The sequence below is a fragment of the Lynx canadensis genome, chromosome B3 (genome assembly GCF_007474595.2).
Source record: "Lynx canadensis isolate LIC74 chromosome B3, mLynCan4.pri.v2, whole genome shotgun sequence".
Classification (NCBI taxonomy): domain Eukaryota; kingdom Metazoa; phylum Chordata; class Mammalia; order Carnivora; family Felidae; genus Lynx; species Lynx canadensis.
Window position 1 is genome coordinate 103,781,630 of NC_044308.2, and position 22,394 is coordinate 103,804,023.

Consider the following 22,394-nt stretch of genomic DNA (forward strand, 5'->3'; position numbering starts at 1 on the left):
CGTCTTTAAAAAGGTAAGTACTTAATAAATATTAGAAAATAAAATATTATTGGGGCCCCTGGGTGGCTCAGTTGGTTGAGTGTCTGACTTCGGCTCAGGTCATAATCTCGCTGTTTGGGAGTTCAAGTCCCACAGCAGGCTCAGCACAGAGACTGCTTCAGATTCTCTGCTCGCCCCCCTGTGCCCCTCCCCCGCTTGCACGTGTGTGTGTGTGTGTGTGTGTGTGTGTGTGTGTGTGTGTCCCCGCATGCTCTCTCTCTTTCTCTCTCTCTCTCTCTCTCTCTCTCTCTTTCTCTCTCTCTCTCTCTCTCTCTTTCTCTCTCTCTCTCTCAAAACTAAAGAAACATTAAAAAAAATATATTATTTATTTTTATTTGGTCAGCAGGTATTTAAAGTGCACCTGTTGTGGGCCAGACACTATACTAGGCAGAGACAATGCAGTAGTGCGAAAACTAACAACGCCCTCCCCTGCCACACTAAGGTTTTGAGGAGACTGGGTCCAGCGGTCCAGTGCCTCCGTTTATTCATGGGGTTGGAGAATCTTTTCAATCCTTCTCTTTATGGACAGACCCTAGTAGACTTCAGCTTGGCTTTTCAGGCAGACCAGCCTCCATTCTGAAACGAACTCCCTATCAGGCTACTTTCTGGGCTCTGATGAAGCCACCAGCAGATGTTATGAATTCTGTTCTTCCAAAGACCTAAGTTTGAATAGCAACTCTGCCATTTTCTAGCAACCTTACCCAAATTCCTGAATTTCCCGGAGCATCACTTCCTACCCTGTGGAATGAGCACACTACTCACATGGGACTATTCGCGTGGGCAAGTATCAAGGAGCCCAGGTGCTGAATTATGTAGCAAAACTTTGTTTAGCTTTGTAAGAAATTGCCAAACTGTCTTCCAAAGCGGCTATACCAGTTTGCATTCTCACCAGTAATGAATGAGAGTTTCTGTTGCTCCACACTCTTGCCAGCGTTTCATGTTGTCAGTGGTTAGCTATTCTAATAGGTGTGTAGGGTAGCTCGTTTTTTATGTTTTATTATTTTTTTAATGTTTATTTTTGAGAGAGGTGGGGGGAGAGAGACAGAGTGCGAGCAGAGGAGGGTCAGAGAGAGAGGCAGAAACAGAATCTGAAATAGGCTCCAGGCTCTGAGCTGTCAGCAGAGAGCCCGATGCGGGGCTCAAACCCACAAACCACAAGATCATGACCTGAGCCGAAGTCAGATGCTTAACGGACTGAACCACCCAGGTGCCCCAGTGGTAGCTTGTTTATTCTGTGATGGCATATGATGTTGATCATCTTTTCATATGTGTGTTTGTCATCTGCACATCTTCTTTGGTGAGGTGTCTGTTCAGAACTTTTGCCCATTTTTTAGGCAAACTAGATGTTTTTCTATTGTTGAGTTTTAAGTGTTTTTTATGTATTTTGGATACAAATCCTTTACCAGATATGTATTTTGCAAATTTATCCCAGTCTATTTAACAATGTGTTTTGTGGAGAAGTTTTAACTTTAAGAAGTTTAACTTATTAATTTTTTCTTTCATAATCACATTTTTGGTGTTGTATCTAAAAAGTCATCACCCAGGGGCGCCTGAGTGGCTCAGTCGGTTGAGCGTCCGACTTCAGCTCAGGTCATGATCTCGCAATTCGTGGGTTCGAGCCCCACATCGGGTTCTGTGCTGATGGTTCAGAGCCTGAAGCCTCTCTCTCTGCCCCTCCCCCACTCACTCTCTGTCTGTCTCCAAAATAAATAAACATTAAAAAAAATTTTTTTAAAGTCATCACCCAACCCAAGGTCACCTAGATTGTCTCCCATGTTATCTTCTAAAAGTTCCATAGTTGTGCATTTTACACTTAGGACAGTGATCTATTTTCAGTTAATTTTTGTGAATGACATAAAGCTGTGTCTAGATCCATTTTTTCTTTTTTTGCACGTGGATATCTATTTGTTCCAGCACCATTTATTGAAAAGACTGTCCTGTGTTTTGCTTCTGCTCCTTTGTCAAAGATCAGTTGACTATATTTGTATGAGTCTATTTCTGTGGGTCCATTCTGTTCCATTGATTTATTTGCCTAGCCTCATGCCAATACCACCCCGTCTCAATCTACTATAGCTTTATGGTAAATGTGGAAGTCAGGTAGTATTAGTCCTCCAACTTCATTCTTCAATACTGTGTTGGCTCTTCTGGGTCTTTTGCCTTTCATATAAACTTTATAATAAATCTGTTAGTATTCACAAAATCACTTGCTGGGATTTTGATTGGGATTGCATTAAGTCTATAGATGAAGTTGGGAAGAACTGACAACTTAACAATATTGAGTCTTCCTATCCATGAGCATGGGATAGCTCTCTATTGAAAAATCAAATCGTATTTGATTTCTTGTACCAGAGTGGTTTTAGTTTCTTTCTTATAGATTTTGTATATATTTGTTAAATGTATACCTAAATAGTTCAATTTTGTGTGCTAGTGCAAAGAGTGTTAACATTATATTGTTCATGATAGAAAGTGAAAGAATTTGCTAAGGAGGAGAGTGATATCATACATTTATGTTTAAGAAGATTGTTCCAAGAGTATGGAAGACAGATTCGATTTGAGTAAAATGAAGGTAGGAAAACCAGTTAGGAGGATTTTTTTTTTAATGTGTATGAGTGGAATAAAGACCTAAACTGAGGAAGTGGCAGAAGATATGGGGAATGGTTAGTCCAGCTCAAGAAATAAGGTAAATGGTAAGGATCTTCTTTTCTGAAGGAAGCCAGGCAGACAGACCTTCCAACAGCCTTGTTTACTATTCACCTACACTAATCTTGATATGCCGGGGAAGTAACATTGAAAGACCAAAATGGCAATGTTAACTGCCTGCCTCAGCATCCATTTATCCCCTGCCTCTTTTCCTGCCCCAAACAATCCCAATTTTGTTCAAGTATCCTGCTTTCCCACCTGACCGAGTACTACAAGGAAAGCCAACCCTAGCCCAAACTCCAGGGGTGGCCTGATTGGTCTAAGGGTGACCTCACCTGCCTCACCAGGACTGGGTCAGAAATGGGCACATGGGCCAACTCTGGCCAATGAGACAAAAGAGAGAGTCTGCTGAATGGGGTGGGTACAGGGGCTGGAAAAAATGTCCTCCATCCTAAGCAAAAGTCACGAGAAGAAATAGTCTCCTGACTTTTTCTGAAGGTTGTCCTATCTCTGTGGCTCCCAGAACTTGAATAGCCATATTGCTATCAGCCCAAAGATGGGGCCAACAGGGAAGATGGTATAGCATAGAGAGAGCATCGCTGAGCTCAAAGAAATCAAAGAAACCACCTCTCTTCATTGTTTAAGGCAGTTTGATGTGGGATTTCTGACAGTTACATCTGAAAGCATCCCAGCTGTTACAACTGCCCTTATTCGGCAACTAAGCTAAAGGAAGCTAGCCTGCTATCCATCCGCCCCTCTGAGGGTACTGAGTTTTTTGTTAGTTATACCTAACTGAAAGGTTAGGTCATACCCTGGGAGTAAGACATTGCCTGCTTGTTTATTGCTCTGTCCCCCACATTGGAACATGACATTTAGTAGGTTCTTAAGAAATATCAAGTGAATCAGTAAGTGCATGAAATACTCAGGAGCCAAAATTTGAATGACATTTGTCTAGCTACTCCCCATTTCCACTTTGTTTCCTCCCACCGAGATTTATCATTATTGAGTCGTGATTGAGTCGTAAGGCCTCTGACAAGTGCCAAAGATTATAGCAAGAAATAGCTGTATCAGAATTGCCTCTGCATTTACTGTATGAAAAGATTATCAAACACACGCTATGATGCTTTTAGAGTTCCTATACAAAGTCCCCTAAAATAGACTTAATGCCAGAAAAAAAGGCATACCTCCTTCGTTCCAGTAGGTTGTATGGATTATCTAATTGGGTATCCTTTTTTTGCCCTGGCTGCCAGGAAGCTCAGTACCTAATCTGAAGCTAAATCACAGTAACTCTATTACAGTTGACAGTCAATGCTTGCTTCTTTCTCCTTTCTATGGAAAAAAAAGCTTTGCTTTTCTAATTTTAGTTGAATGAACTTATTGTGTTTGCCTTTATTGTAAGTTGCTTCAAATCCTTTTCAAAGAGAGGTGTGTATAAAAAAAAAAAATTAACAGCTCAATTCTAAAAAGCCATGCAGAGCCCGAGTTGGCACCACTTGCTCTTTGTAATAGCCTGGGAGGGCCCCCAAAGTAGCCTAGTGCTTTATCTTTACAAACACATGTCAGCCAGAGCAGCGGTGCTCACCAGAGATCTCGGGAGACAAGGGCAAAAATCACCCGTCATTTTCTACTGAATGGGTGTCTGGAGGACCATTCAGGCTCCTAGCGGCTGGATTTGGTGGGGCGGATTAACGTGGAGAGCCCTTGGAAAATCAGCATCCACCCTGCCTGCACTAGCTATTGTTCCAGAGGTGAGTTGTTCTGTCTAGTTTGGAAGATAGAATCTCTCTCCTGCCTGGTCCCCAGCCCTGCTGGCTTTGTTCGCTCAGGGTCCTGTGCCCTTTCCCCTACCTCTGGGCCACAGGCCTCTCCAGCCAGCCCTCCGTGCCAACTGGCAGAGGGTGCTCTTGTATAGCAGATCTGACTCCCTCCCCACGAATGAGCTCCTGGTGCCTTCCTGTTCCAGCCAGACTGCCTCCACCAGCTGGGGGCCCTGAAACGCTCACTTGGGGCAAATTGGCCTAGATCGTGCCCCAAAACCACTGCCCAGCCGGCCTCAGTCCCCTTCAAGCTTGTGTGCCTCTCTCTGCACCCCAAATTCCCCGCAGGTAGAACAGAATGAGGCTGTTTATGGGGGACAGAGTTTGGTTTGCTGATATCATCCGTGAGTGTTGGCGGGGGTGGCGGAGGGGTGGAGGGGGGGCGGAGAGAGAGAGGAAGCGCGCATGCGCAAAGGCACACTGCCCTCTCCGAGCTCTGCAATAATAGATTTCATGATTTAATTGGAAATTTAGTAAATCTGCTAAAACATTTAGTGGTTTAAATTTTTCCTGTACTGCAAAGAAACAAAGGCTTCTGGTTTACCCTGTGTCTTTCAACAACTTTAATTTCATTTGTAAATTGCGGATGGAAGTAGCATTTCCACTCGATTGCATACTGGGCATTAAGAAGACAAAAACCTTCATTGTTTGCAGCCCTTGGGTTTTTTTTTCAGACATTAAGCTGTAGGTGGCATTCTTTATACTTGACATCAGAGCACTTTTGTCAGGCGTTTAGTTGACAGGATTTACTGCCAGCCCATCCTAGGTGTGGGAAGCAGAGAAAACAAGAAAATACTTCGTTCAGGTGGGCAGAGAGAGGAGTGCACAGGCCCATCAACCCGATCCGGTAACCGCTGCTTTTCAAACTGTGTAATTAAAGATCTTTAGAGTTCTTCGAAGGGAATTAATTAGTAGAGAAAGGCGGTTTTGTTTACAGTCTTCATCATCAACATAATCAAAAGCCAGCCTAGATACTGGTGGCAAATTGGACTGGATTCTTCAAAGCCAAGGGTGCTTCGTGCAGAGCTTGTTTTCAGAGGTCTGTTCCATCCGTGCATGCGTTAACTTGCCCTTGGGCGGAGGGGAAAAGAGAGGGGGAGCAGCGCGCTGGGGAGGGGAAGGGGAGAGGTACTCTGTATAGTCAAAACATCGGTGGCCCGAGTGGAGTTCCCATCACCAATACCCACCTGTGTGCGGTGTGTTGGCAGGTTGGGATTAGTCTTTAGGCTCACCTGTCCAGATGGTTTGTCCACGGGTGACTGTGTTTTCAGGCCCAGACCAGTGCACCTGGGAAGCCCTAAAGAAACCATCTGGTAATGGTAAAGAAACCAGTATACTGGCCTGGTGATATCAGAATACCTGGAATACTCCGTAATAAATGCAGATGGCTGGGTTCCACTCAGACCTACTGACCCAGAGCCTCCTGGGGTGGGACTCAGGAATCTATGTTATTAAGTCACTACCCAGGTGCTTCTGTTCTGCAGCCAGGTTTGATGTGAAGAAGGACTGGTCTAAGCCATTAGGTGGTCTTTTAGTGAAAGGGCATGAGCATGAAGAGGGGAGAAGGGCAGGGGGACCCAGGAAGATTACCCTGGGCCAGAAAAGGCTCATCACAGGGTGTTAGACCCATGGCCTCTGTATATAGACTGAAGCTTGTGGGAAGCAGGGTCACTCTTGGCAAAGTGCAAACAAACCCTCACCTTGAACGATCATCCTGTAAACTCAGCTTGAGCAATGGAGGCCATTTTCCAAGCCAAGAGAGACTGTAGGGCAGCTACAGCCCTATCGTTCCCCTTCCCTCCCAAATCTCAGTTCATGGTGCCATGGAGTGTTTGCAAGGGACAGCAGACTGAAGGGAGGGGCGGAGTTGGTCAAACGATTATCCAACTTGTGAGAAGTGGGTCTCAGTCGGAACTGGGTTTCATAGGCCCAATTTCACCAGATGACCTTGGTGGTAATATTCCAGACTCTATCTTGCCCGAGCATGAGAAGAGTTCAGAGATGTCTCCCTCAGCTGTCCCAGATTGTGTCTTTACTCTGCAATCCATACGTACCATTTAACCCTCATAGGACATCTAGGCCTCGCCTTTTACTTTAGTTTCATTTTCAATGGGAAGTTTATATTGTAGGGGTGCCTGGCTGGCTCATTTGGAAGAGCATGTGACTCTTGATCTCCAGGTCATTGAGTTCAAGCCTCATTTTCTTAAAAAAAAGTTTATGTTGTAAAAGTATGTGTGTGTATATATATATATATATATATATATATATATATTTTTTTTTTTTTTTTTTTTTAATGAGTAGTGGTGTTCACAGTGAGGAGTGAAAGCTCTCTATGTAATCTTACCCTTCAGAGATAATCCCTTGTTTTCAAGATGTGGCCACTACTGTTGGGAGAGGTGAAACCAATAATTCTGTGGCAGAGCAAGGACAGGGGTCCGTGATCCCTCTGTCCAATGCTCTTTCCACCTACTCCTCTTCGAAGGATGCCTCTACCAGCACCCCAGGTCCTCAGAAACTTTTTGATGCCATCGATAAGGAGGTGACTGACTCATTCCTCACGCATCAGTAAAGGTGATCGCACACTTTTCTGGAAGCCTGAAGCCATGCCTCCAAACTCGATTCTTCCGGATTGTAGGAAACACACCCCGTGGCTGATTCGTCCTCCACTCCTCTGGCTTTGCATCCATCAGTCTTTCTTCACAAGGCTTCACTTTTCAGAACCAGGTTCCCAAAGGTTATAGATTCGCAACAAAGAAAGCAGAACTGAGCATTCTCGGTAAGGTTGGGTCGGCTGGGGTCTTGTAAGCAGATCAGCCGTGGCCATCTTGGAAAATGCCCCAGGGAGAGAGCAAACAGGAGAAGCAGGCAGTGCTAGGGTCCCCTAGCAGAGCCCACAATACTGTGCTCTAAGAGTTCCCCTAAAGGCCTTTTCACTTTGTCCCGGTATTCCTGGGGAGGGAAGCCTGCCTGTGGTTGTCATATCCTTCTCCCACCACCATCTGGCGATGGGGTAGGGAGGGGGTGGGGTGTAGAATTACATATCCTCAGCTCCCCAGTAACAGAGGCGGGAGGGGAGGGGTGGGCATCCAGAAGCAGTGTGGTTATCTTGAGCAGCTTTCAACAACAGTAGCAAAGTGAAGTTTATGCCTCAGGATGTGTTTGTTTTCTTCAGTGGGGCCCCACGGACAGTCATGCTCGGCCCAGTTGTCCATATGTGCAGAGCCATCACAGGACAATAACAACTTTCATGACATAACCTGTCAGTTACGAAGCATCAGGCAGGTGCCGGCCACCAGGCTAGGTGCTTTACACAAATCATCTCATCTGATCTACTCTAGCAGAGGGCTCTGTTACCGTCTCTGTTTAGAGATGAAGCAGTCGAGAGTCAGAGAAACTAGCTGCCCAGAGAGTCAGGTTTCCAACCCAAGTTGATTTCGTTGCAAAGGCTGACAATGTACAAAATGTAAATGCAGGCCCAATGTCAAATCTTAGCCCATGCCTTCCACAGCCTGAGACAAAGCTGAGGGAAGAAGACAAGGTCAACTCAAGTGAGGACTGGCTCCCCCCCACCTTATGCCAACAAGTGGCCGCTGAGCAAGGCTGCCCTCTTGTTGTCGTGGGTGGAACTTTGGGGGACACCGTGTTACCTGAACACAGGATAACTACACATTCCCCTGGAGCCAGGAATCTGTTATCCTACCTGGCTGATTTATTTATTTTATGTTTAATCCCTTTTTCCCCTAGAAAAATGATCTCCTCCTCTTTCGAAACCCTTTGCCAATAGTTCTGTTGACTGCAGTGACGTGTAAGTGACCACAGCAATTGATAAAGAATGAAGGCTTCCGTCAGATGTCAGAGTGCAGAGGGAAGCCGAGGTGGCACTAATCAGGAGGGATGCCCAAGGTGGCCGAGAGCCCAGAGCGTGTGTTCTTTTCCTTTCACCATTTTAAAATTCATGTCAGTGAAGCCAGGTTCATGGTGCACCCCTCTGAGAAACCCCTTGCTTCTTAAGCTTAGTCTGCATTTGCCATGCCATTGTTGGAAGAGACCTTAATTTTCATTCTTTTCTCTTCTCTGGGCCCCTCCTTCTCTCCCTCCTCCCCAAATGTTTTAGCATCTGTTAATCCCAGTTGGAAACCTTAGCAGATAAAAGTCGTGTTCTGTGTAGATTGCTTCCAGAACAAATAGGGGGTGGTAGATAATTTAGCATTCAGTTTCAGGACAGCTTAGGGTGGGGGCTGTAGAGGCCAGCACCTCTTCCTTCTAAGACATCCAGTAAAAGCAAAAGCAAAGTAATTCCCAAGCTCAGATGGAATGTATGTAGATCAGGTTCATTTCCAGAACGGCCGCTGCCTGCATTTAGGTGATATTAGAAGCCACCATGACAGCAAAGTAGTTTTATGCATAGCGGCTTAGCGAACACTCTGAGAACTAGTTTAGTGAAGCTATCAGGTTGAAAAATACCAAGTCACAAAGTTTTAATGAAACTAAGTGTGGATCAACGTATCATAAAGAGCATCCAGGACGACTTAAAAGATCCATGGGTGGAAATTAGAATGGATCTTCGGGATTTATTTGGCAAAGCCCGTCTATTTTGACCTTTTTTCCGTTTCATATTAAGGCTACTGAAAGTGTGTTTTGTTTGGCTCGGGCTGAAGGAGGACAGCAGCTACTGGGGCTGTTACACCAAGGCTGTCACTGAAGTTTAGCAGCAGTAATTGACTGATAAGGGCTGGGCATCAAATAGCAGAGAGAAAGGCCATCGCAGATTTTCTTGCTTTATTTCTCTCTGCACTTCATTTACATCTTAAGCCATATTGGTGATCCAGATTTGAATAAAGCCACAGCTTAAGCCGCGATTAGATCTCAATAGCTTGGATTTTCTATGAAATTGCTGCATTTTTACTAGATGTATTTAGAAATACTGGTGAAAACTGACACCTTGGGTAACTTTATCATTTAAAATGGTGCTTTGGGTGGATAAAAAAAAAAAAAAAAAACACCACCACTAAAATGGGGGTATTAGTCGCCAGGCCTTTGACTCAAGCAGTGTCAGGGGTTAGAATTATACAAAAGCCAGCTGAGCACGATGTGGGCAAGAAAGAATGCAGATAACTCAACCCACCATCCTTCCCCTAAGCCCACTCTCCCCAAAAATGTTAATCGAAGCAGTGATCCTATAACCTGAAGAAAAATAAGGAAGGCAAAAGGAATGTATAATGCAACAAGGAGCTTTTTTAATGCTGAGATTTTTTTTTTTTAATCATGAAGCAATATTTTTAACTCTAAGGTTAACCTGCTAATCCTTAAGCTGGTGATATGACAGTGTCAAATGTGATGGGATTTTGTGATTCTCATTATTGTTATGTATTGTTCTTTCCGTGGCATTCCATATTAATATTTATAAATGCCCTTTTTATAGAACCAGGAGGACCAAAACCCATTATTAAATTTTTAAAATGGACAAACCTCGCATCCAATATAGTTGATTACAATTTAGAACAAAAAGGATTTCGGTAGTAATCCACTTCTGGTTTCTCGTTGTTGTTGATTTTGTGTGGACAGCAGAGTTCCTGATGTTATTTGAACTAACAACGACAGCAACGAAAACCCTACCGTTTGCCCAAAGTAACATCCAAATGACAGAGAATAACAGAATATTGATTCTGCTTCACAAGAAGGAGGTGAAAGGCACCAAAAGCAGATAAGAGGGCACAGAGGAGAAAAGGTGTGCGTTTAAAACGCTTAAGTCACCCACCCCGAGCAAGGGCAAAATGAAAGAATTGATTTAAATTTGAAAATAGAGGGAGGTGGTTCATTCAGTTGTTTTCAAGTGCCTCATTTTACTTGACAAGTGGCCTCTGAAGGGTTCAGTAGACATCCGTGTGTGTGAAAGAGGAAGTCTCTGTAATAAAGAGAGGCAAATCAATCATCCCAGAGCCTAACCCTAGAGGAGAGTCAAAATCGACAGCCCATCTACCCAGTGCACTCTCCTTTCAGCACCATGGGATGCAAGTAAACATCCCTTAGTCAAAAAGGAAGAAAAAGTCTCTCAGCTCAGGGACCTTACTATGTCTCAGCTCTGAGTAGCCAAGAATAGTCTTCAGCCCCAGAGAGGAATATTCCTCATGGAAGGAAGATATTTTATGGCCAACTCGCCCTACCACTCCCTCTGCCTCCAAAAGAGCCTAAATAACTCGGCACAATTAGCAGGAGTGTGTATGCCCAATTGGCTGGCAAAGGGAGTGGCTGGGTGGCCTAGTTTTGTAGAAGAATAACCAGGGAGGAGAAAGGGTAACATCTCTAACCTGGAGCAGTTGTGACAAACCATTAGAAACGTCTCAACTCTATCCCTTTGGAGAGAATGTGTTTTCATGGTCATATTTTTATTCTTGTTTATAAAAATCAGTTTTTCCCAACTCAGTATCCGAAACCTGGGCTTCAGATTCAGACCCAAGTGTGAGTTCTGGCTCTTCCCCTTCAAGCTGTGTGATCTTGGGCAAGTTACTTTATCGAATTTTCTTGATAGGGAAACTAACCCTACTTCATGCTGTCGCTGGGAGAGCCAAATGTGATGAGTGCAAGTCGTACGGGCCTGGCCCAAAGCAAGCGTTTGAGAAACAGTAGCTCTAATTAATAAACATATCTACAGTGTAGGAGATTTGAAACTCTGGTTGCTTATTTGTGGATAACTTTCTCTCTTTTAGCGTCTCCCGGTTTGGGAATTACAGCCATGCGTATGGATCATTGAAACTATAGGTTTCCACGTGCAAAAAACAAACCAGGTGGGGTATGTGGGGGCCCAGGTTGCTGGAGAAATTCCAGGCTATGTTTAGCCTTCTGAGATAAAACACGAGGGCATTTATTTTTAAACACATCTAAGGTGTTTTCCAACACCAATAAGGAAAGAGGAATCAAAACTGATGCCTAGTGGTTCTGACAGTTATTCCATTATAGTGCAGTTATGGCCACAGAGGTGATGTGTTGGCTCCCAGCTGAGGAGTATTGTATGTTCGAAGCAGCAATGGAGTAACTCAATTCCAATGAAACCCAAGTTTGGTGAAGCAATGAGAAGGCTATTCATCGTGACCAACCTTTAGAGAAACTGGCCTCGCCTTCTGGGGAAACATGTCTTACGTTTCAAGCATGTGTAATGGCCTGGTTTTGCAACATGGTGTTAGTTCAGAAAGTATGCTAAGGATGCATCCTTCTCAGCCCTCTCTAAAACTTGTCAGCCTACCTCTTCTTGAAACCCCCAGTGCCCTCCTCTCTTTAGGTGTCTTCATCTGAACTCTTCTTAGAGGGAGTGCTGAGTGATTGGAGAGATGTGCTTGGGGCACCTTCTCCTGCTTTCCACGGGGGACCCCAGGCTTCTGGCTATGCTTTTCTCAGGCAGTTGGGACCTAAGCAGCCTCATGGGTCTCCCCTCCCTACCACCACTCACTGCTCCCAAACTGTTCTCCTTCCACTGACTTATCAAGCTTTACCTGTCCCCTGTTCCATTTTTTTGGCGGACCCTGAATGATCAACCTGGTACCCTAGTAGAAAGCTCCAGGAAAGCTTCATTAGAATTGAATATATGCATTCAGCCATTGGCACTGGCCTAAGGTAAGTAATAGTGACTTCTTCCCCACAGATAACGTTTCCTTTCCGCCAGACAGATTTGGTGCCCTTTCCCATGTGGACTCAGGCCACCTTTTAGTTCCAGCTGTTATTGTGGCAACACCTGTACCCGGATGTAGCCTGGCAGCCCCTTTCCTCCGGCCTCAGGGCTTCCCCCACCCCACGGCCAGTGGGAGCCAGCCCAGCCATGCCCACACACATGCATGTCCGCGTGGGCACGCACACACATACACGCACAGACCTGGAGGTGTGCTGGAGTCAACACTCCAACTTTGACCAATGGAGACAAGAGCCCATGGGTAAAACTCCCCTCTCCCGTGTCTTTCACTCTCCCTCTCCCCTCTCCCGTGTTCCTCAGAAGCTCCGCCTGAGGGACTGACCCATGTGACCACAGTGGTAGCCAGTTCCCAAATGCACCCCTGGATTGCCTTTCCCTTCCTCCTTGTTTTGTTTCCTGGTCCCCCCACTCTAGATCCTGGGGTTTACCTCTCAAAATAAACTACCTGCACATAGGCCCTCATCTCAGGCCTTCCGTTTTGAGAGAACCCAAGGCAAAACATCCTTTCTAACAGAGGACTTCTTAAGACCCTCTTAATCTAAGACAATACATTTCCACAGGTAGAATCTCTGGGCTGTGGGGTATTTGTTGAGAGACAGTACTCCTCCTCTCCCCTCCCATCGTTATCTAGGCATAATCGCTTATGGCTTTTCTCATGTTCGATTGTCATGGCCTGCTTATGTTTGTCTCCCAACACACCGAATTCAGGGACGGCATCTCCCCTATCTCCATGTGCCCAGCACCAAATCTGGCATGAAGTTGGTGCTTAATAAACATATTCTTCCTTTCTTTCTTTCTTTCTTTCTTTCTTTCTTTCTTTCTTTCTTTCTTCTTGTTTAGATTTATTGATTGATTGATTGATTGATTTTGAAAGAGAGAGCAAGCGGGGTAGGGGCAGAGAGAGAGAGATGGGAGAGAAAGAATCCCAAGCAGGCTCCACACCACACAGCCCAATGTGGGGCTCGAACTCACAAACCGGGAGATCATGACCTGACCAAAAGCAAGAGTTGGATGCTTAACCAACTGAGCCACTCAGGCTCCCTTAATAAACGTATTCTTGATGGATGGAAGAATAAATGAATGAGTGAATGCAAGAGAACCATGGTTGTTCCCTAACACTTATCATAGTTAATTATTCACTCTACCTAAACCACATCTACATCCCCCCAAATACAAACGCGATATAATATAAAATGATCTAACAGAATTAAGGGACATTTCAGGGGGGGAAATGCTCACTCGCACACACACAAGGAATGCTTTTGTCATTCCTGTGACTCTCCCCCTGTCATCATTCTGGAGACTCTTGTTTTGTAGCCACTGAGAACTGACCCCAACTTGATCCCTTTTTTCTGCCTTCCTGGGTGATCTTTTAGATATAATTTGGATCTGCATAGACTTCCCTTCAGAGATTCCTCCAGGGGATAAGGCAGTCATATCAAAAACTTCAGGTCTTCTATGAGTTTTTAGGATCACTCAGAGCTGGGGTGACAAGGCTCATAATCCCCATATTTTACCTGGATCCCTATAGTAAAAGACCAAGCCATCTTGGCACCAAGAAGAGAAACTCATCTTGAAAGGCATCTCAGGGTGCCAGCAAGCTCTGTTCAAATTCCGTTACCCTCTCTCTGCACTTCCTGTGCAACTGTGATGATTTTTCTCTGCGACCTGTACATTCCACTTGTGGTGATGCTGAGCCCGGCAGGAGGGGAGGCAGGACCTCTGTGGGAGAATGTAGTGAGAGTGATCACACACCCCTCTGTAGCCAGGAAGGCTCAGCACCTTTGTTCCTGCAGCTGGAAGGCAGATTCTCTCAGTAGCTTAAGTGGAGTCTTAAAGCCTTACTTACTATAAAACATTTGAAACAATCGCAAGTTTGTACATCATCTTATTTTAAATTTAGTTCCCCATTTAAATGAGAAATTAAGCTCTTAGCAATGTCTGCAACAAAAGTAGTAGTTGTAGCAGACTTAAGTAAGTTTAATATTGTCTTGCGATCAGCCATGACTTATCGGTTAGGATGCTTTTGGTTGCAAGTAACAGAAACTCCAGATCAAACCAACTTGAACAATAAGAAATCTATTCTCTCACATAACAGAAAGAAAAGAGGTACATTTCCCGGGCTGGTTGAGTCAGCAGCTCAAAGATGTCATCAAGGACCCAAGTTTTCTTTGCTCCACCATGTTAAGTGTTGGCTTCACCTTTGGGAGTGAGAAAGTTGTAGCAGTCAGTCCCAAGCTTCACACCCAGACCCCATAATCCAGAGGAAAAAGAGAGACTACCTCGTCTAGTGGTTCCTTTTAGGAGAAAAGAAACATTTCCCAACGCTCCCCCACCCCATCTGATTTTATCTTGTATCTCATATCTAGAAGAGGGTCTTAGCTTGAGCTAAATTATGCTCCAGTAAGAAATAATCCCCAGGATATGAGGACGAGCTGGCTGTGACATCTGTCACCCCATTGATGGCCAAGGTTGATTTGGCTGATCTGGCTGCCTAGGTGGGTGTCGCCTTCCTCCCTTATGGCTCCATGTGTGTCCCTCCCAAAGCTGCCCACTCACCTGTGCTAGAGGGCAACCTTCCCCAAGTAGAGGAGGATATTTCTTCAGTCAATGGTGTTCAGGTAACTCCTCTGCTAGAACCTCCAAACAAGCTCTAGAGGTCCAGTTTTAGAAGGTGGGGTCAGTCAAGCTTCTAAGATTCCAGATACCTCCAAATGACGTGCTGCATGTGGCAGCCTGCCTTTCTCTAAAAGAAAGAGAGGAAGGAAGGAAGGAAGGAAGGAAGGAAGGAAGGAAGGAAGGAAGGAAATAAGGAAGAAAAGGAGGGAGAGAGGGAAGGAGGACCCCCAAATCTCGCTGGTTTCACACAGCAAACGTTTACTTTTTGCTTCATGCAAAGTGTGCCATGAGTCCAGAGACTTTCCAGGATGGTGATCTCCTTGGGTTGGCTCAGAAATCTTGTGGTACCTGCATGTCCAAACATTCTTTCACAGTTGCTGTGTCAGAGGAAGAGAGTGGTGGAAGACCTTGGTGCAACAATCTAATGTTGAACCCTGGAATGATACTTGTCACATTAGTTCATGGCCCATTAGTTATATGGCCCCATCCATTTGCAAGTGGATGGAGAAGCGTGATCTTCCTATGTCTTAGGGATGGACTGTAGAACCAAATAGGGAGGGTGCTGGAAAGTCTCTGTCACTGTGCTCAGTACTGATGAATAGGTTGCAAGGGGGTGGGAGAGTGATGAGCAGTGTTGTAAGATTAGGCTGATCTAAAACAGGATGGATGTTGGGGACTGAACCATAAATCTACCCCAGGTGGTTTGAATATTAAGAAGACAACAAATATAAACCTTTGAGACTCTTGGCAAATGACACAGAAATCAGAGAGCAGGTCGTTCTGGGTTGACCATGTATTGATTACTCAATTTTTTTTATTTGATTATAAGAGAAAAGAATGACAATTCCAGTAACCTGTGTTAGAATCTCACCTGAACACATCACCACCCTCTACCTGAAAAGTCCCATCTGCTTAAACAATTCAAATTGGGAGATACAGGGGCGCCTGGGTGGCTCAGTCGGTTAAGCAGCCGACTTCGGCTCAGGTCATGATCTTGCGGTCCGTGGGTTCGAGCCCCGCGTCGGGCTCTGTGCTGACAGCTCAGAGCCTGGAGCCTATTTCAGATTCTGTGTCTCCCTCTCTCTGACCCTCCCCCATTCATGCTCTGTCTCTGTCTCAAAAATAAACGTTAAAAAAAAATTTTTTTTTTTTTAAACAAATTGGGAGATACAGATTTTTTTACATCAGGGTTGATTTGGACTTCACAACTGAATATTTGAGAGCCCATAAAATATGCTTTTCAACCCTGCAGAGCTATCTCTATTAATTAAAACTCAGTTACATGGCTAGTGATCACACCCAGTCCTGGATATAAGAAACAAGTGGGTGGGCAACTTTTGGAAGCTCTTTTTTCCTATAAAACCAAACCTAGGACACTGTAAAGGGTTTTTCGGGTTCCCTCAATTTCTCAAAATGGGACTTGCCTACTCTAAAAGGTAGTGTCGGCCTCATTTTTGAAAACTTCTTTTAACCCTCTTGCCCATCCAGTGACCAGCTGCATTAAAATTCTTTAGAGAGGGGCAGCCCTCAGTCATCGGTTGAGCATCAGGCTTCATCTCAGGTCATGATCTTGCAGTTCATGAGTTCAAGTCCTACATCAGGCTCTGCACTGACAGTGCAGAGCCTGCTTGGAATTCTCTCTCTCTGCCCCTTCCCCACTTGCACTCTCTCTCAAAATAAATAAATAAACTTTAAAGTAAATAAATAAATTCCTTAGAGAATTTTAAAGCCTTGCACAAACAGGGGAAAAAAAGGTAAATAAATGGATAAATATAAATATATAAATAAATATATACATAGAAGCAGCTCAAGTTTGGAGATTCTGCTTGAATAGCTGTAGTATGTGGTGCTGGAATCTGGATTTTTCTAAAGTATCCCAAGTAATCACGACCCAGTGCCAGGTTTCGCATCACTGCAATCTGTCAACAGGTAAAGGGCCCCCCATTGACGTTGTTTTTTTCTGCACCTGATCGTTACTTTATGGAACAAATAACAGTTCTCCTTAGCTTGTTAGGGAAAACAAAGTGACGTTTATTGAGCCTAATAGAATGATAAATCCAGTCTGCAGGCACTTTATTGTGTCTACAATTAGTTATTTTGTTTGTTGGTGCTTTTCTGATAAGCTGGATGAGGATATCTCCAAAGGAAGCATGGACACTTTTTTCTGATTTGACTCCTTATAGGATAACTTTTAATGTAAGTGAGCCTGTTTTTAATATAGTTGTCTCTCCTCGTATGCAGAAGTGTTTGCTAGTGTTCATTGCTTGCCACTTACCGTGGCAAATATTGGATGATAGAAAACTTGCCTCCACTCTCTGCACCTCAGTTTATTCATCTGTGAAGTGGACGTAACAGTAGCATCTATTGCAAGAGGTTGTTACAAAGCAAACAAGACAGAACAGAGAACCGAGAAACAGACTCACGCAGATACGCCCAATGGAATTTTGACAAGGTTGCGGAAGAAACTGAACAGAGGAAAATGGCTTTTTCAAGTTTCCGGTGCTGAAGCAATTGGACATCCTTTGGGTGTGGGGCCCCGGGCGGTGGGGGAAGACCTCCCTTAGTCTTGCATCATATACAAAAATGCACTCAAAACAGATTGTGGCCTTAAATGGAAAATGGAAAGCTATAAAACCTTTAGAAACAAACATAAGGAAAAAAAAGCTTGCGGATCTAGGGCTAGCAAGTTCTTACAGCTGACACCAAAAGCATGACCCATAGAAGGAAAAATAGATAAATTGGACTTTCTCAACATTGAAAAGTTTGCTCTGCAAAAGCAAAACAAAAAAGCCCGTGAACACAATGAAAAGCAAAGCTACAGACTGGGAAAAAATATCTCAAGTTGTGTACTAATAAAGACTAGTAATGTACCATATATAAAACTCAAAAACTCAAAACTCAAGAGTAAAAAAAAAAATCCAATGGAAAATGAGCAAAAGCTGTGAAGAGACATTTCATCCAAAAGTAGGTAGAAACTGTAAGAAGCACATGAAAATATGTTCAACCTCATTAGGGAAATGTAAAATAAAACTACAATGAAACATGGGTACACACCTAGCAGAAAGACTAACATAAAAAAATAGTGACAAACCCAATGTGAGTGAGGACGTGGAAAAACTAGATCGCTCGTGCATTCGTCGTGGGAATGGAAAACAGTCTGGCAATTGCTTAAGAAATTAAACGTGCAACAATCATACAACCCAATAATTACTCCTGGGCATTTATCCCAGAGAAATGAAGACTTACATTCACACACAAACCTGTACAGGAATGTTTACAGAAGCTTTATTTCTAACAGCCAAAAGGAAACAACCCAGATATCCTTTACCAGGTGAGTGGGTAAAAAAAATGGCACATCCATACCACGGGATGGTCCTCAGCACTAAAGGATCATGAACTACTGACACATGAAACAACCTGGATGAATCTCCATAAAATTACGCTAAGTGGGGGAAAAAAAAACCCACAAAAGATTCTGTGCTGCATAATTCCATATTAATGACAAATGTATAGAAACGGAGAACAGACTAGTGGCTGCTAGGGGTTACAGAGGAGAGGGGGTGAGAGGGAAGTAGGTGTGTCTATAGAAGGACAACACGAGGGACCCGTGGTGATGGAAATACTGTGTATCTTGACTGTATCACTGTCAGTATCCTGATTCTGACATTGCTCTTGGAGGATATGACTGCTGGGAGAAACTGGATAAAGGATGCCCAGGCTCTCTCTTATTTCCGACAGTGACATGTGAATCTACAATCATCTCAAACTAAAAAGTTTCACTGAAATAATCAAATGAGTTAATATCCATGACAGACGCATAGTAAGTCTTTAGTACATCTTAGCTGTTACTAATTGCACTTTCCTGCAGTCACTTGGTACAACTTCCGTTTTGTCCATCTGTCCCTTCTGAAATACCATGCAGCAATGGTACAGCGGTGACACAGTGGCAGCTGGAGTCACCCTCAACTTCTCACCCCAACTCTGATAGTCATGAATCAGCCGTGTGACATTAGGCGAGATAAAAATCTTTCTCCTGCCTTCTTTTCTTCAGAAATGAGGATACTAAATCCCCCTCTACCCCTCATCATGGGGCGTTTAGGTTTGTTTGCTTGTTTAAGAATCAAATAGATGATGTACAGGGAGGGAGGAAGCTTTGAAAACTGTTAAGTGCTACCAAAATGCTACACATTGCACATACGCTTATTAAATACCTCGTACTCCTCTACTACCGCTATTACTAATAAATATGACCATTTACTCGCTTGAAACCCTAGTTGGAATTTGGCATGCAAATTTCCTGAGTGTTGCTCATTTGCATTGGAAAAAAGGAAAGAGGTGGGAGGCCTTTTGAAGCCTTTTGAAAATTGAGCTCAGGGGGGGATGAATTCTTATCACTGGGCCCAAGGTATAATTGATTTTCTACACAATGGCTCACAGGTGCTACATTTAACACCCTGAGTAGTAGGAGGAAGGAAATGTATCCCAAGGTGCAGCTTTAACTTAAAATATCTCCAGAGTCAGCACCTCCACTCGGGAAGGCTGAGGAGCCTGGGGGCTGGGGTACCCCACCTTTCCTCCAGTTGTCTGAATGCGCTGAGGGAGACACCTGCTCCTCACTTACTTCTCACCCCACTCAGAGAATTGGGCCTCAGGTTTCTTATTTTCAGTGGCCAGATGCCAACAGCCCCTCTTTTCAGGCCTGGCTCACAAGGTTAGGGAAGAACACAGGGCAAGCCCACCATGAAATACATATTAATATTATAACAACCCTTTCAGAATTCACTGTTGCTATGTCAACAAAGCAGCTGGGGAAATTGGGTCTTTGGGAAATTGGGAAATGAGGTCGGCTTTGGCAACATGGCAAATGTTTCCTTCTCTCAGAACAATTGGTCTGTGACACCAGCCAGCCTTTTTCTACCTACCCTTTCTCCTGCTTATTTGTGGGAAACTGAGAAGCAAAACAGTGGTCATTAAGATTTGGGGTTAGGGAGATTCTGCGTCATGGAAAAAGTGACAGAAATAAAAATTATTTCCCTCTCCCCCTCGTCGCCTGTTTATGTCAGTTTCTCGGTCCCAGCTTGGACGCCACCGGACTGAACGTGGATGCTGTACCCAGCTCTGTGACTTTAGATGAATTACTGACCTCATCGTAGTCTCAATTACCTCGTCTTATGAAACAAAGGTATATTCGTAAGACCCGCTACACAATTTGTGGGGCTCAATACAAGGTAAAAATGCACGGCCCCCTATTCAAAAATTAAGGATTTCAAGATGGCGACAGCAGAACATTAAACCAAGCACAGTGCCTTTGTAAGGACAGGCCTCATGTGAAGGCCCAGGTCTCAGACCCATGAAGCTGGCCCTATGTATCAGTTATGACTCCAGGCTCACAAATGAGAGAAGTCAAGTCACACTCCTTCCTCAGAAAGATAACTTAACAGATGGTTACCGTGGTGTCGTGGAAACCAAAGGAGAGTTGAACAAATGAGGGGTCATCCCCCAGCCTGGTGGAAAAGCAGAGCCCAGGCACCTCCTGAGTTTTCTGTGCCATAGCTTCAGCCACCAGAGAGACTCGCTGACTTGCTCTCGTGGTCTCCTGGATTAAGCGAGGTGCCCACTGTAGACCAATCAACCCTGAATGGGGACCCAGGTAAATTTCAGAGTAGAAATTTACCAGAGTAGAGGTCCGGCAGGTAATCCCACAGCTGCCCTTGGTGTTATGTAAGAACAAAGATAGCAGATTTCACCTCACTGCTGCCACAGGTCTATTGGTTAGCAGCTGCCTAGACAGCGGGGTAGACAAGGTGCCTGGGGCCACACTGGACTGTCTCGAAGGCAGGCCATCATGCTGTCTCCCATGAGGAGGGTCGGCCCAGGTGCATGCACGTGCCAACTGTGGACAAGATTCTGTGAGCTCAAAATTTTCTTACAGCCCTCACATTCTAGAGTATTTCCTCTCTGCTCCTGCTCATCCCCAAAATCAACTTTCAGGAAGCCTTCATGTGTAGGGATAATTTATTTCATTCAATAGATGTCGGTGAAATGTGATTAAATCTTTTAAAATTAAATGGATGTATTTGGAATACACGAGAGAAATGCTCTAGCTTAAGCAATTCTGAAGTGAATCCTTTGGTAAAGCAGACTCTTATTTAAATTGAATAGCCACTTAGCTCCTTAGCAAATCTGAATTTTTATGTAGAGTGCTTTGCTTAAGATAGAGAGACTGAGGATCTGGCTTGGAAAGACAACCACTGAGAAGGTGATGGGTCTGCAGCTTGCAGAAAAAGGCATAACAGCCCTCAGTCTATCCCACTCCCACCTAGATGTCAGTGGAGAATTTTCCTTCATCTGGACCCTTTGGGTGGCTTGTCCCCTTTAAGGATGCCTGAGTGTTTATTCTAGCACGAGTCCACTTGTAGGGTAGGGGTTGTTGTTGTTATTTTTTTGGTAGGATTGTTACGGAAACTGGTCTGGATCACCCGGCAGAAGAACCAAGCGGCACTCGGAGATCTTGGAAGGCAGGAGGTTTATTTTACACTGGCAGGCTCAGAGGAGATCATTCTCCGGAGGTCTGAGCCCAGAGCATCAACAGAGGGGACAATTTATAGTCCCCTCGAGGGGACTTCTGCATCCCTCAAGGGTAGTAATTTGGCGCCTGAGGCAAGCAGGGTGGGAAGAACCAGAAGGGAGGTCTTCAGGCAGGGACTGAAATTCCCTTATCAGTCCCGTCTGCCGTCATATAACAGATTTTTCCCTAACAGGACGAGGAGGGGACAAATCAGAGTGACAGAGCTTTAGACCAGTGCTGTCCACTGTGGTAGCCACCAGTCACCTGTAGCTGTTGAGCACTCGAGACGAGGCAGGACTGAACCGGACTGAATCAGGATGGTCTGCATGTGTATACACACTGGATTTTGAAGACACCATATGAAAAAAGAACGTAAAATATCTCAATGATTTTATTATTTAGTGACTGCATGTTGAAATGATCACTTCTTCATATACCAGGGCAAATAAATCGTATTCTACTTTTTTTAAGTTTTATTTATTTATTTTGGGGAAGGAGGGACACAGAGAGAAGGAGGGAGAGAGAAGCCCAAGCAGGCTCTGCCCTGGCAGCGTGGAGCCCAACTTGGGGCTCGAGCTCACCAGCCGTGAGATCATGACCTGAGCCAAAAACAAGAGTTGGACGCTTAACCAACTGAGTCACCCAGGGACCTCAATGAAACGTATTACTGATTTAACCTGTTTCCTTTTATAATTTATTTATTTATTTATGTATTTATTTTTAAGATTTTATTTTTTTTTAAATTTTTTTTTTAACGTTTATTTATTTTTGAGACAGAGAGAGACAGAGCATGAACGGGGGAGGGTCAGAGAGAGAGGGAGACACAGAATCTGAAACAGGCTCCAGGCTCTGAGCAGCCCGACACAGGGCTTGAACTCACGGACCGCGAGATCATGACCTGAGCTGAAGTCGGCCGCTTAACCGACTGAGCCACCCAGGCGCCCCTAAGATTTTATTTTTAAGTAATCTCTACACCCAACTTGGGGTAACCCAAGACATCAAGAGTCACGTTCTCCCGACTAAGCCCACC

General features: G+C 44.4%; 1 long non-coding RNA gene across 2 annotated transcripts; it reads left to right on the forward strand.

Annotated features, from left to right (window-relative positions):
• Nucleotides 1–6,813: 6,813 nt before the first annotated feature.
• On the forward strand, nt 6,814–21,872 carry LOC115516493. 2 transcript variants are annotated; one of them, XR_003969565.1, is made up of 4 exons: nt 6,814–12,104; nt 17,038–18,127; nt 19,860–19,978; nt 21,558–21,872. It is a non-coding gene; the product is annotated as an uncharacterized LOC115516493 (long non-coding RNA). The 2 variants fall into 2 exon arrangements; XR_003969564.1 differs by having other exon boundaries at nt 17,038–19,978.
• Nucleotides 21,873–22,394: the final 522 nt, after the last annotated feature.